The sequence below is a fragment of the Alligator mississippiensis genome, chromosome 1, assembly GCF_030867095.1.
Source record: "Alligator mississippiensis isolate rAllMis1 chromosome 1, rAllMis1, whole genome shotgun sequence".
NCBI lineage: Eukaryota > Metazoa > Chordata > Crocodylia > Alligatoridae > Alligator > Alligator mississippiensis.
The window spans coordinates 338,656,445-338,667,705 of record NC_081824.1 but is presented as its reverse complement, the minus strand read 5'-3'; positions in this window follow the sequence as shown (position 1 = coordinate 338,667,705).

Here is an 11,261-nt window from a genome sequence, read left to right as displayed (position 1 = left end):
TGCGGCCAGCAGGAGGGGCTCCCCACTGGGCTCCAGGATCCCCTACGAGAGGCTGCGGCGAGCAGGAGAGGCTCCCTAGCTCCAGCAAGGATCTGAGCAGTGACCTGAGAGGTTCTCAGCTCTGCTTCCAGCTCCTCCAATAAAAGGCCAGGCAGCTCAATGTGAGGCTGGGGCTCCTGGAAGGCCAAGACCCCTAGCAGCTTAGCACAATACCAGCCCTGGTGGTTGTGTGGTATAGTTTCTGCTTACCATATAGGTGATCTGAGTTTAAGTCCTAGCTGGGGTGACTTGGGTGAATGAGCTAACAAGGCAAAATTGTTGTTGCAGTGGAAAGGGGCCACTGTGTTTCCCCCCTTTCTCTGCCTCCAGCTACCTAGGCCCTATATTTTTTGTATTTTGTGCCTTTTATATTTCACCAACCAGTATTGTTTGTTTTGCTGTTTGTGTCTTATATTTTGTTAACCCTGTCTTTTGTCAACTGGATGAATATGTCTATGATTGTAAGTGTCTAACTTTTGTTGAATCCTGCCCCCTCGGGGCATTGTAGTGTCCCCTATACCCCCTGGTTTATACTGGTTATGTTCCCAGTACTGTTCTCTTATTAAAAGGTATATGATTAAGTCCCCATTGGTGGTCTGGCTCTGCTCTATAGGGGGAGGAGAGTCCTTACACCTCCCACAGCACTTGTGCACCTGGTTTGATCCCTTCAATTGGAGAGGGGGGTACCTCTTGGAGTACTGCCCAGGTTACAATATGTTCAGATCTCATCTGTCTAAGCCAGGGGTTTGCAACCATTTTAGACTTAAGGCACCTTTGTTAGACTCAAGCAACTCCTTGGAAAATTTCAGCTTTTAGCTTTCTCTATTTTAACTACAGAAAAATAATAGAGCAATTCTTCTGTTGCAAGGTCATCAGAAAGACGACAACAGGTCAGAAATGTTTTTCACACTGTGGATTCGCATTGAAAATCTCTGGCTTTATTTAGCTTGTGAATTGTGTGTAGGTGTTCTCACACTGAACAGTGCTAATACTGCCCAGCACCTGTAAAATGATATTGTCTAAGCCACTGATTAGCTTTACAGCTCTCTGTTCTCTGGGAGATTATTAGCATGTGTGCAGAAGTTGCTTTTTGGCTATTTAAAGCACTTTATTGCCACAACTTAACAGAAGTGCATGGCTTTACAGAATTTAAAAAATGAGTACAGCACTTTAAATTAACTCTTATTAAATGAAGTATTAAATTTGAAGCGCTGTATTTTACAGCACTTTAGCAACCTACAGCACTTTAAATAACTTCTGTACACTAGTAAAATTTCTGTCAATTCTGCCAGTATCCCATGGGCTTTGTGAGCTTAGTTAGTGCTCCACCATGGTAGCACTAACCCCTGGCACCAACAGGGATAGGAGCGCCAGGCAAGAGCTGCTGCCTGGCTTTATGGCAGATGCAGTGCCCACTCCCAGCTCTGGGGTGACACTCTGCAAGTGGGACACACATATACCCTGAGACATTGCATGTCTGTAAATCAGGCATGTGGAGCCAGACTGTCAGCCTGGGTGAGAGCTGCTACCCCCTGGCCTGTGGCAGAAGCAGTGCCCACTCCCAGCATTGGTGGAGGGGGGCGCAGGAGCTGGTAAGATGAGAGGCTGAGTGACAGCCTCTCATCCCAGCTCTGCTTTCTCCACTAGTCTGTTGCTGTCTCCAAACTCCTGCAGCCCCAGGAGGCTTAATTATTCATGGGTTATTGTAATCTTGAATAAAATCCTGGTCCTCTTGAAGTAAATGTAGGGTGACTGTATTATTGTTTTTAAGAATATCCAGGACACTGTCCACCCTCCTTCCCAGTCAGTGGTCCTGCTGCAGGCAGAGGCAGGCAGCACCACCTGCCTGCCTGGCACAACATGCCACTCCACCTCCCCACCAGACTGTGGCCCATGCCCCTGTGATTTGGGAACTTCTGTTTTAATTTTTACCAGCCAGCTGTGACTGACCTACTAAATCCAGGACTGTCCCAGCCAAACTAGGACATATGGTCACCCTAAGTAAATGGCAAAAGTTGGGCAAAGATTTCACCCACACTATTTAAAATATCCAAAATAATAATCAATAAAAACAGTAGAGTGCACATTGTGCCAGGAGATCTTCTTAAATGCTGTCTTTGTTTTTTCACTTCTGTGTTAAATTGTTTGGAAATCACAATGTTTGCCACATGCCAGCCACTTAACATTCTTTAAGGTGCAGGGTAATAGCTGTTTAATGCTGCCCAAACACAGGTCAGGGGAAGGGTATTGGACAGTGGACTTTTGCTTCACCAACAGGATAGATGCACAATCCTTGTTGTGGCAGTGCAACCCCAGCCCCTTCTCTGCCACCCACCCCCAAGGCATGGGTGCACCTGCTGCTGGCAGCAAGCCAGGCTGGGGCTCTGCAGCCCTGGTGCAGCTGCTTGCAGCCTCCTTGCTACCTGCTGTGGGCAGCTTGGACTCCAAGGTGAGTGGCAGAGACCTGCTCAGAGCCTGGTCCGGCTGTGGCAAGCAGCCAGGAGGTGCAAGCAGCTGCATCAGGGTCTGCATGACTCTATGGCCTAGTGCACATGACTCTATAGCATAGAAGTTGGGGTACTCACCAGCCTCTGCTCCATTGACTATTTAATAGAAAATAGCTAAATAATTATTGGAACAGGGCTGGAAATTCTCCAATGAGCACCCTAATCAGTAAGCTAGAGAATTAGACCCTTTCTCTCTCTCTGGCCCAATGAATATCTGTGTGAGAACAGCTTGTAGAAAAAGAATTGCGAGTATCACCCCTGCACAAAAGTATCCTCTACTGTAGTAGTTAGACTAGCCTTCTGGGAGGTGGGAGTCATTGGTTCAAATCCCAAGGGCCTCAGTGAATTCTCTAACCACTGAGCTGCTGGATAAGTGGTGCGGGGTACATCCAGTACTCCAGCTGAATACTAGACAATTGTGTGCCAGTCACACAACTTATGAGGAGAGGCCATGAATGCTGCGTGCCCCCGGAGGCTAGGGGCAAGTACAGCAAGCTCCCACAGGTGGAAGTGGCAACATTGGTGGTGGCAAGTGGGGAGCTCCCACAGGTGGCCACAGTGGCAGCAACAGCGGGGGGTGGCAAGGGCTGACCAATGGTTGGCGACCACCCACAGATGCCGCCAACAATCACGGACCACCCACAGATGCCGCTGGTGGTATCAGCAGCGAGGGGGGTGGGGGGCTGTGGCAAGCTGCGCCTGCCCACAGGCACTGCTGGCAGTGTCGACAGTGCCTTTTTGCAGGGGTTGCACTGCCATGCTCAGGGGGTGCATGTGCACCCGCATGCACCCCCTACACATTGCCAATGGGAGAGGCTGAGGGAACTGGGCTTATTTAGTGTGCAAAAAAGAAGACTGAGAAGGGATTTGATTGCAGCTTTTAACTACCTGGAGGGTGGTTCCAAGGAGGATGGAGCTACGCTGTTCTCAGCGGTGGCAGATGACAGAACAAGGAGCAATGGTCTCAAGTTGCAGCAAGGGAAGTTTAGGTTGGATATTAGGAAAAATTTTCTCAGTAGGAGGGTAGTAAAGCACTGAAATGGGTTACCTACAGAGGTGGTGGAATCTCCATCCTTGGAAGGTTTTGGACTAGATGATCTTCTGAGCTCCCTTCCAACTCTAATTTTCTATGATTCTGGGATTCTATGATTCAGACTTAGTTGGTTTGCTCTGAAACTGTCTGCTTGATCAGTTCTGTAGGCAAAACCTGACAGAGAAATGCTTAGTTCATAGATCGAGATAGGGATCAGGTGTGAGGTAAGTGCTCCGCATGGTAAAGACTTTAGCACTTACAGTCATACCTAAAAATGTACCTGTAATGGCAGAAAGGTAGGTGCCTGCAGACTTTAGGCACTTCTGGCATTAGGCAGCGGCTCATGAAGGATTTATAAATAGGCATCCAAAGGTAGCTCTTTTATGGATCTAGCCTGTGATCTTTACACAGGCTGTTCATATCCAAACAGGTTTTAATGGAAAATTTTGAAACTGCACTAGCAAAAAGGCTTGTCTTTGAAAAATTCCTCAACTGCCCACAGCATCAACCTACACTAGGTTTTTGCAATGTGTTCCAGATTTTCTTGCCTGCTCTGCATCCAGCATGATGTCCCAAAAATATTACACTCAATTTCTTACAGTTAGTAGGAATATTTTCTTTTTCCTGAGGATTGGAAGGGCTGAGTAGGCACAAGAGCCATGTTACTGAAGATAACTAAGCCAACTGCTCCTTCTTCAAGAAGCACCCGCAGCCTCTTCAATCTCAGCTCTTCCATGGCTGTTCCTGGTAAACATCTCCATTTGCAGGGTTTGGGGAAGAGTGCACATGTGAGCCTCCCTCCAAAGTAGCTTTTGAAACAAGAACTGCAATACCCTTAAAAACAGAAGGAAGTGTTTGTTTTGAACCTGTTCTGGCAGACTGAACTTTTTATTTGTAATAGCCACACACAGTTCCAGATGGAGCTATTACTTTGAAAGAAACTCTGGAAAGATATTACTCTGGAAGAAGGGCACCTGTGCCTGAAGGCTTGCAAAGAACAATTTTTCTAACTATTCAGTTTGTCTAATAAAAGATATCACATTTACCCAAATAATCTTGTCTGCCTATGTCCTTAGAAAAGATGGCTACATCCAACACCTCTGAAAGAAACCACATCCTCTTCTGTGTATGCCATTTAGAGCTGTGATTCTCAACCACAGTGCTGTGGCACCCGGGGAGGCCTTGAGATCTTTTCACCAGGACCGTGGGCTGCCAGACAGTGTTAGCATTGTTAGGCAGGTGTCACGGCAGGGTCCTATAGGAGGGCCATGATCTTCTTAAGGCCCCCTTCCTCCGTGCCAAGTCGGCCCAAGGGCACCCTCTGATTCTTGCCCGCCACGTCTTTGATGTTCTAATATATATTAGGGAGGCTGCCTCACGTCTTCTTGGACACGGTCCGTTGTAATCTCTAGTCCTGTAGACTCCCAGACCCCTCGTGGGTCTTGTCCTGCAAACGGGTGCTTCAGGGCACCCTAGCCTTATGGGCTATGCGTGGCTCCAACCACCCCTTATACCACACCCCAAGCCTCGCAGCTGGGATAGACGTTGTTCGGTCTCTCTCTCTCTCTACATATACTGTCGCCCCCTCCTGGAGCTCTCCGTGCCCTCTCTCGGGGCCTTCTCTGTACCGTCACCTTCTCCTGGGACTCCCTGTGCCCACTCTGGGCCTTCTCAAAAATGCCACCCCTCCTAGGGCTCTTCGTGCCCCCTTCTCTGGGGCCTTGCACCGTGCTGCCCCCTTCTTTGGGGCCTTCTCTGCACTGCTGCCCTCTCCTCGGGACTTCGTAAGTGCTGACCCCTCTCTGGGGCTCGCCGCGCCTGCACTGGGGCTTCTCAATAATGCCCCCTCTCTGGGGCTCCCCACACCCGCATTGGGGCTTCTCAATGGTACCCCCTCTCTGGGGCTGGGGTCTAAGCACCCTGTAAGCTGCGCCCTTACTGGCGCTGGGGCCCCCATGCTGCTGTGGGTCCCCTATGAGGCCTCCTCCAACCCCTATAGCCTCACCCAAACCACCAGTGTAATACATGACAACAAAGCAAACACAAACCTCTTGGCTACAACTTAACTTAAGGCCGCCTGGCTAAAACCATGCTGGTCACACATCTTAGAGCTGCCTTCCTTACTCTGCTCAAGGAGTACCTGCGCTTCTCGCATCTTAGTTCCAAGAGCCCTTGCCCCTCGGGCTGCTGGCAGGGAACTGCTAGCCTGGCCTCCGCTCCTGGGCCTTATGAGGGCCAGGCCCTGCCCTTTCCAGTCAGCTGACTTCCTGGTTGCCCTGGGCAACCCCCAGCTGTGCTTGTTATTCCCTGCCAGGGCTCTCTCCCTGGCAATTTCCGCCCTCTAGGAGCAGGGCACTTCAGTGCTATGCGACAGCAGGCAAACATGATTCACAAGATAAACCCAGAAATTTCAGCTAGGAATCCATAGTGTTGAAAGCATTCAGGCCTGCTGCAGTCTTTTTTGGTTTCTTTACACCACAAGAATTGCTCTACAAGTTTCCTATAGTCCAAGGGTTCTCAAACTGCAGGTCACAACCCCCCAGGGGGTCACAAGCAACTTAAAAGGGAGTCACAAGCTTCTCTTCCCTCCCCAACGCGCAAATGCTCTGCCTGCTTCCCTCCCCCAGTGGGGGACGCACGTGACGCACGTGTTCTTGGACTCGCCCACATTGGAAGTGTCTCTTTTGTTTTCTAATCTCGGCGTGTATGGGTTAGTGAAGCTCAGTATTTATCTGTCAACAGTTTGATTGACTGCGTGCGATTGAGTGCGAGTTTTTTTTCCAGCAGTTGCCGCTGTAAAGAGCAAGTACCAATCAAAAATAAATGTGGAGCACGAAATGAGACTGGCAGTCTCGAAAATAAAGCCCAGGTTTGAAAAACTAAGCAGTACCAAACAAGCTCATCCTTCTCATTGAAAACTATTGACAGTTTTAAATTTGACAGTGTTTTTTATTCAGTGAAACAGTTTTGAATTTGATAAACTTTATAAAGTGTTTTTTGACAAATATATTTCATTTAATATACAAAGATAAATGTGCTTTATTTATCACCTACCTAATCCTAATGGAATCAATAGCTTTAATCACGGGGGGGGGGGTCACATAAATTTATATATTATTTTATGCGATTGCGGTATCACAAAGTTTGAGAACCCCTGCCATAGTAAAAAAAACAAGCAAAAGCTAAGAGCTGGCATTGTTCTGGTGGGGGAGCCCTTGAGACTCAAAAGGTTAAGAACCACTGATTTAAAGCATGGTGGGAGTGACCAAGTCCCTGTCAGGAGTGGAGTGTCCCCAAAATCATAGGGGACTTACATGAGCTAATCTAGGATTTTGAAAAAGGGGTGCAGACAGTGTGGTGCATCATCCTGTATAATCCAACACATATTTTCTCCAGTTAAAAAGAAATGAGATGCTTTCCTAATATGCCAGGAGTTTAAGGCTATATTATTCTCTTTAAAAAACACATATAACTTGAATGGAATATGCTTTAATTTGCCATCTTTTATTAAGAAAAACACAAGAGACCAAGTAAAACAGAATCAAAAGATGTTGTTTCATTAGTCCTGCAGTTATTAGAATTAAATGGACTTCTCCTTCCAGATTCATCAAACAAAATCTAGCCTTTTTGAGCATCTTGGCAGTGCATTTGGTGTTTCCATTGAAAGTTATTGCAACATCCGAGGTAACATTCACCTGAATGAATGTTCTGAGCTACACTGGAAAAAGTCTGCAACACTGTGAAACAGGAGCTACATGACCAGGAGTGGTGAACTGACAGCAGAATCATTGAGGAAAAGCTAGTTTGATTAACGAAACATTGAGACCTATAACAGGGGGCTTCCTTGGGGCCGATCTGTCATTGGCCTGCTCACCTGTTTCTGGGCCAACCGCCTGCCTCCTCGCCTGCCATACCTTGTTGTTACATAATAATGTTGTGAATTAGGCGGGAGGCTGCCCATTCTGGCCCCGATGCCAGGGGGGCACTATCTGCAGCTCCATTCCTCCCCTACACCACAGCCCAAGCCTTGCAGATGGCATCCACCATTCTTAATGTCACCGGCCCCCCACTGGGCTCCAGAATCCTCCAATCTGGACCCCAACTGGATCCCTCCAATCAGACAGCCTACTCTGCCCTCATTTGGGGCTGCCTAGCTCCCTGAATTCTTCCCCCTCTCAGGCGTGGTCTGCCTGACCTGCCAGCAGGGAACGGCTCTGTTTATATAGGCGGCCAGAGATCTAAAGTGGCCGCCACAATCAAGCACCTGCTGGCTGCTTGGCTCAACCCTTAAAGTGGCAGGCACCAACAGTGCCCTGCCACAAGGCCATTAGGGCTCTGCCACATGTTTAAGTGAAAGTGGATGGAAAACAGCTATAGAGTTGTTAAACTTTTTTCAAGCACTAGTTTTCTAGCTGGTTGGCTCTTTTTATAGCTGGATGGACATTTGTATGATTCCCTCATTACTTTGCATGTGTGGTCAGTCTACATGTATTGCACGGTTCACCAGTTAATTGTGTGATAGTCATTTTGGATCTGTGGCCAGTCTACATGTATTGCGTGATTCACCAGTGAATTGCATGATAGTTCCTTTGCACCAGTGGCTGGTCTACATGTATTGCAAGACTGACCAGTGAATTGTGCAATATAGGTCACACATGGTAGGGGCTTAGAAAAGGAGAGAGGAGCCTTAATATCTGTGGAATGAAGGGTTTAGAAGGGATCAGGTGGATGATAATGGCTGTGTCTACAGGAGATGCTGACTGCGCAATAGCTCGTTCCTTCTGCGCAGTAGCATTGTGTGGCAGCAAGCACGATGCGACACTACTGTACAATAGTAACAAGTTATTGCACAGTCAGCATCATCAAAAAGCTGTTTGGCGATGGTACTGTGCAGTAACTCCAGTTACTGTGCAGTCATTTAGTACTTATGTATGCAGCTACTAAATGACTGTGCAGTAGCAACTGCTCAGTCAGCGTATTGCGTAGATGCCACTAATGAAGTCAATGGACTCCCTCCCTCAGCACTCCCAGTTCCTGGTTCTTTTTTCGAAGCTAATCTTTACACAACTGCAGGTTGTTAGAAATGAATCAGGCACTCTAAAAAAGTTACAAGTTCCTCAAAAATGTACATTGACTAATAAAAATGTATAATAACATTGTGGGCCAAGTACACTGCCCTGAATAAGGAGCTGAGATTCAGCTGGGATTAACTGGGACCTGGGAATAAGGACCCGAGAATAAGGAACCACCTTCAGCCACATGGGCAGAGACAGGCTCCCACCCTTTTTTTTAAAGGACTGTGATGAGCTGCCACAGATTTGGGGATGTGCCCAAGCTGCAGAATCAGGAACCACCATCAGCCTCATTCCCAGGCTTCCCCATGCCACACAGCTCTGAGGAGCAGCATTGCCAGGATTTAAATATGAAATTATCGTATTGGAAACTCAAATGATCATAGTTCCTAAAAAACTACTGTACACTGAACAAACAATGTGTGCAAATAAGCATGCAAATAAGTCTTACTTTATATTTCTCACTATAACAGCAGGTGAGTGAGAACTGGGCCATCAAAGTTGAAGCATTTCTTTATTCCAAGACAAGCAGTCATAAGGAAGGGCTGAAAGCAAAAGCAAACCCAAAAGGTGGTTAAGACTCTTTGAGTGTGGTTTGGGTTTTGTATATATTAATCACCTCAAAAAATATCATGCATTTTGGGCTTGTTGGTAGTAACCCTGTTGACCAGGTTCTTTGGGTGAATGTGATATTTTCTGTTAGACCAACAAAATCATTGGAAAACTTGTTCTTTGTAAGTTTCTTTGGGTAGATATGATATCTTTTATTACTGGGTTTTTGGTTGTAGCCATGAACGACGTGTGCCCCCAGTGGCTGGGGGGGGCACGGTGGTAGTGGGAGCGCGGTGGTGGCAGCAGGAGCAGCAGGAGAGTGGCGGTGGTAAGAGGTAGAGCTCCCGCAGACACCGCTGGAACTGTCGGCAGTGGGAGGCGAGTGCCGACCAGGGGTTGGCGACTACCCACAGATGCCGCTAGCAGAGTTGGCAGAAGCCAGCAGGGATCATGGACCGCCTGCAGATGCCGCCAGCAGTGTCGGCGACAGGGTGGCGAGCTGCAGCTGCCCACAGACTACAACCAGGTATGTCACTGTTGGCGGCAGCTTTTTGTAGGGGGTGCACCACCACGCTCAGGGGGTGCACATGCATGTGCAACCCCTGCGTGTCACCCTTGGTTGTAGCTGTGTTGGCCTAAGGATATAGGCAGGCAAGATTCTTTGAGTAGATGTGATATCTTTTTATTAGACCAACTGAGTAATTGGAAAAAAGTTCTTGGCAAGCTTTTGGGCGCAGTCGCCCTTCTTCAGGCATAGGGCTACTTCAGATGGCAAAATTCAATATTTTTCATGTTACTGGGTTTTTGGTGGCAGCCCTGTTGGTCTCAGGACACAGGCGGACCAGGTTCTTTGGGTGAATATTATATCTTTTATTAGACCAACGAAACCATTGGAAAACTTGTCATTTGCAAGGTTCTTTGGGTAGATATGATATCTTTTATTACGGGGTTTTTGATTGTAGCCATGTTGGTCTAAGGACATAGGCAGGCAAGGTTCTTCGAGCAGATGTGGTATCTTTTATTAGATGAACTAAATAGTTGGAAAAAAACTTCTTAGCAAGCTTTCGGGCGCAGTCACCCTTCTTCAGCAACGTGGAAGCTATCAAATTTTACCATCTGAGATGGCTCTATGCCTGAAGGATGACTGCACCTGAACGCTTGCTAAGAAGTTTTTTCCAACTATTTAGTTGGTCTAATAAAAGTAGGGTGGCCATCACAGAGGACAGTCTGGTTGTCCTCTGTCCTTTATTGATACGAAACTGGTTGCCTTTATGACCTCTACTTTTCTCTTGAAGAGAAAAACAGAGGACAAAGGCGCTGGGTTTCGTATCAATAGAGGACAGAGTAGCCAGAATGTCTTCTATGATGGCCAACCCTAAACCAAAGATATCACATCTGCTCAAAGAACCTTGCCTGCCTATGTCCTTAGACCAACATGGCTACAACAAAAATCCTGTAATAAAAGATACAACGTTTGCCCAAAGAACTTTGCAAAGAACAAGTTTTCCAATGATTTTGCCTGTCTCATAAAAGACGTCAGTCACATCTGCTCAAAGCACCTCGCCTGCCTAGCTTGTGGGCACAAACGCCCTTCTGGCAAAGCGCAAGTTTCCCAGCGATTTTGCTGGTCTAATACAATTATACAAAAAACTAGAACTCTTGGTTCCCAAGTGATACCTTTTATTAGACCAACTGAGAAATCACAAGAAAACTGTCCTTTTATGCAAGCTTTTGGGGTCAAAGCCCCTTTGTCAGGCTCTGGGAAAAGTCTAGATCAGGGGTAGGCAAAAAGCAGCCCGTGGGCTGAATGCAGCCCGCCAGGCCATTCTATTTGGCCCGTGGGGCCCCTAAAAATTTAGAAAATTAATATATATCTACTCTGGCTGCCTGTCATGCAGCCCTTACTGGCTTGCCAAAACTCAGCAAGCCATTCTCTGCCCAAAATAATTGCCTGCCCCGGGTCTAGATGGTACAAGATGGTAAAAAGCCCCCATAGGTAGGAACTAAACTTCATTTTTGCAGAGAGGGAGCTGGAGGTGGAAGGCCGTCTCCCTTCGG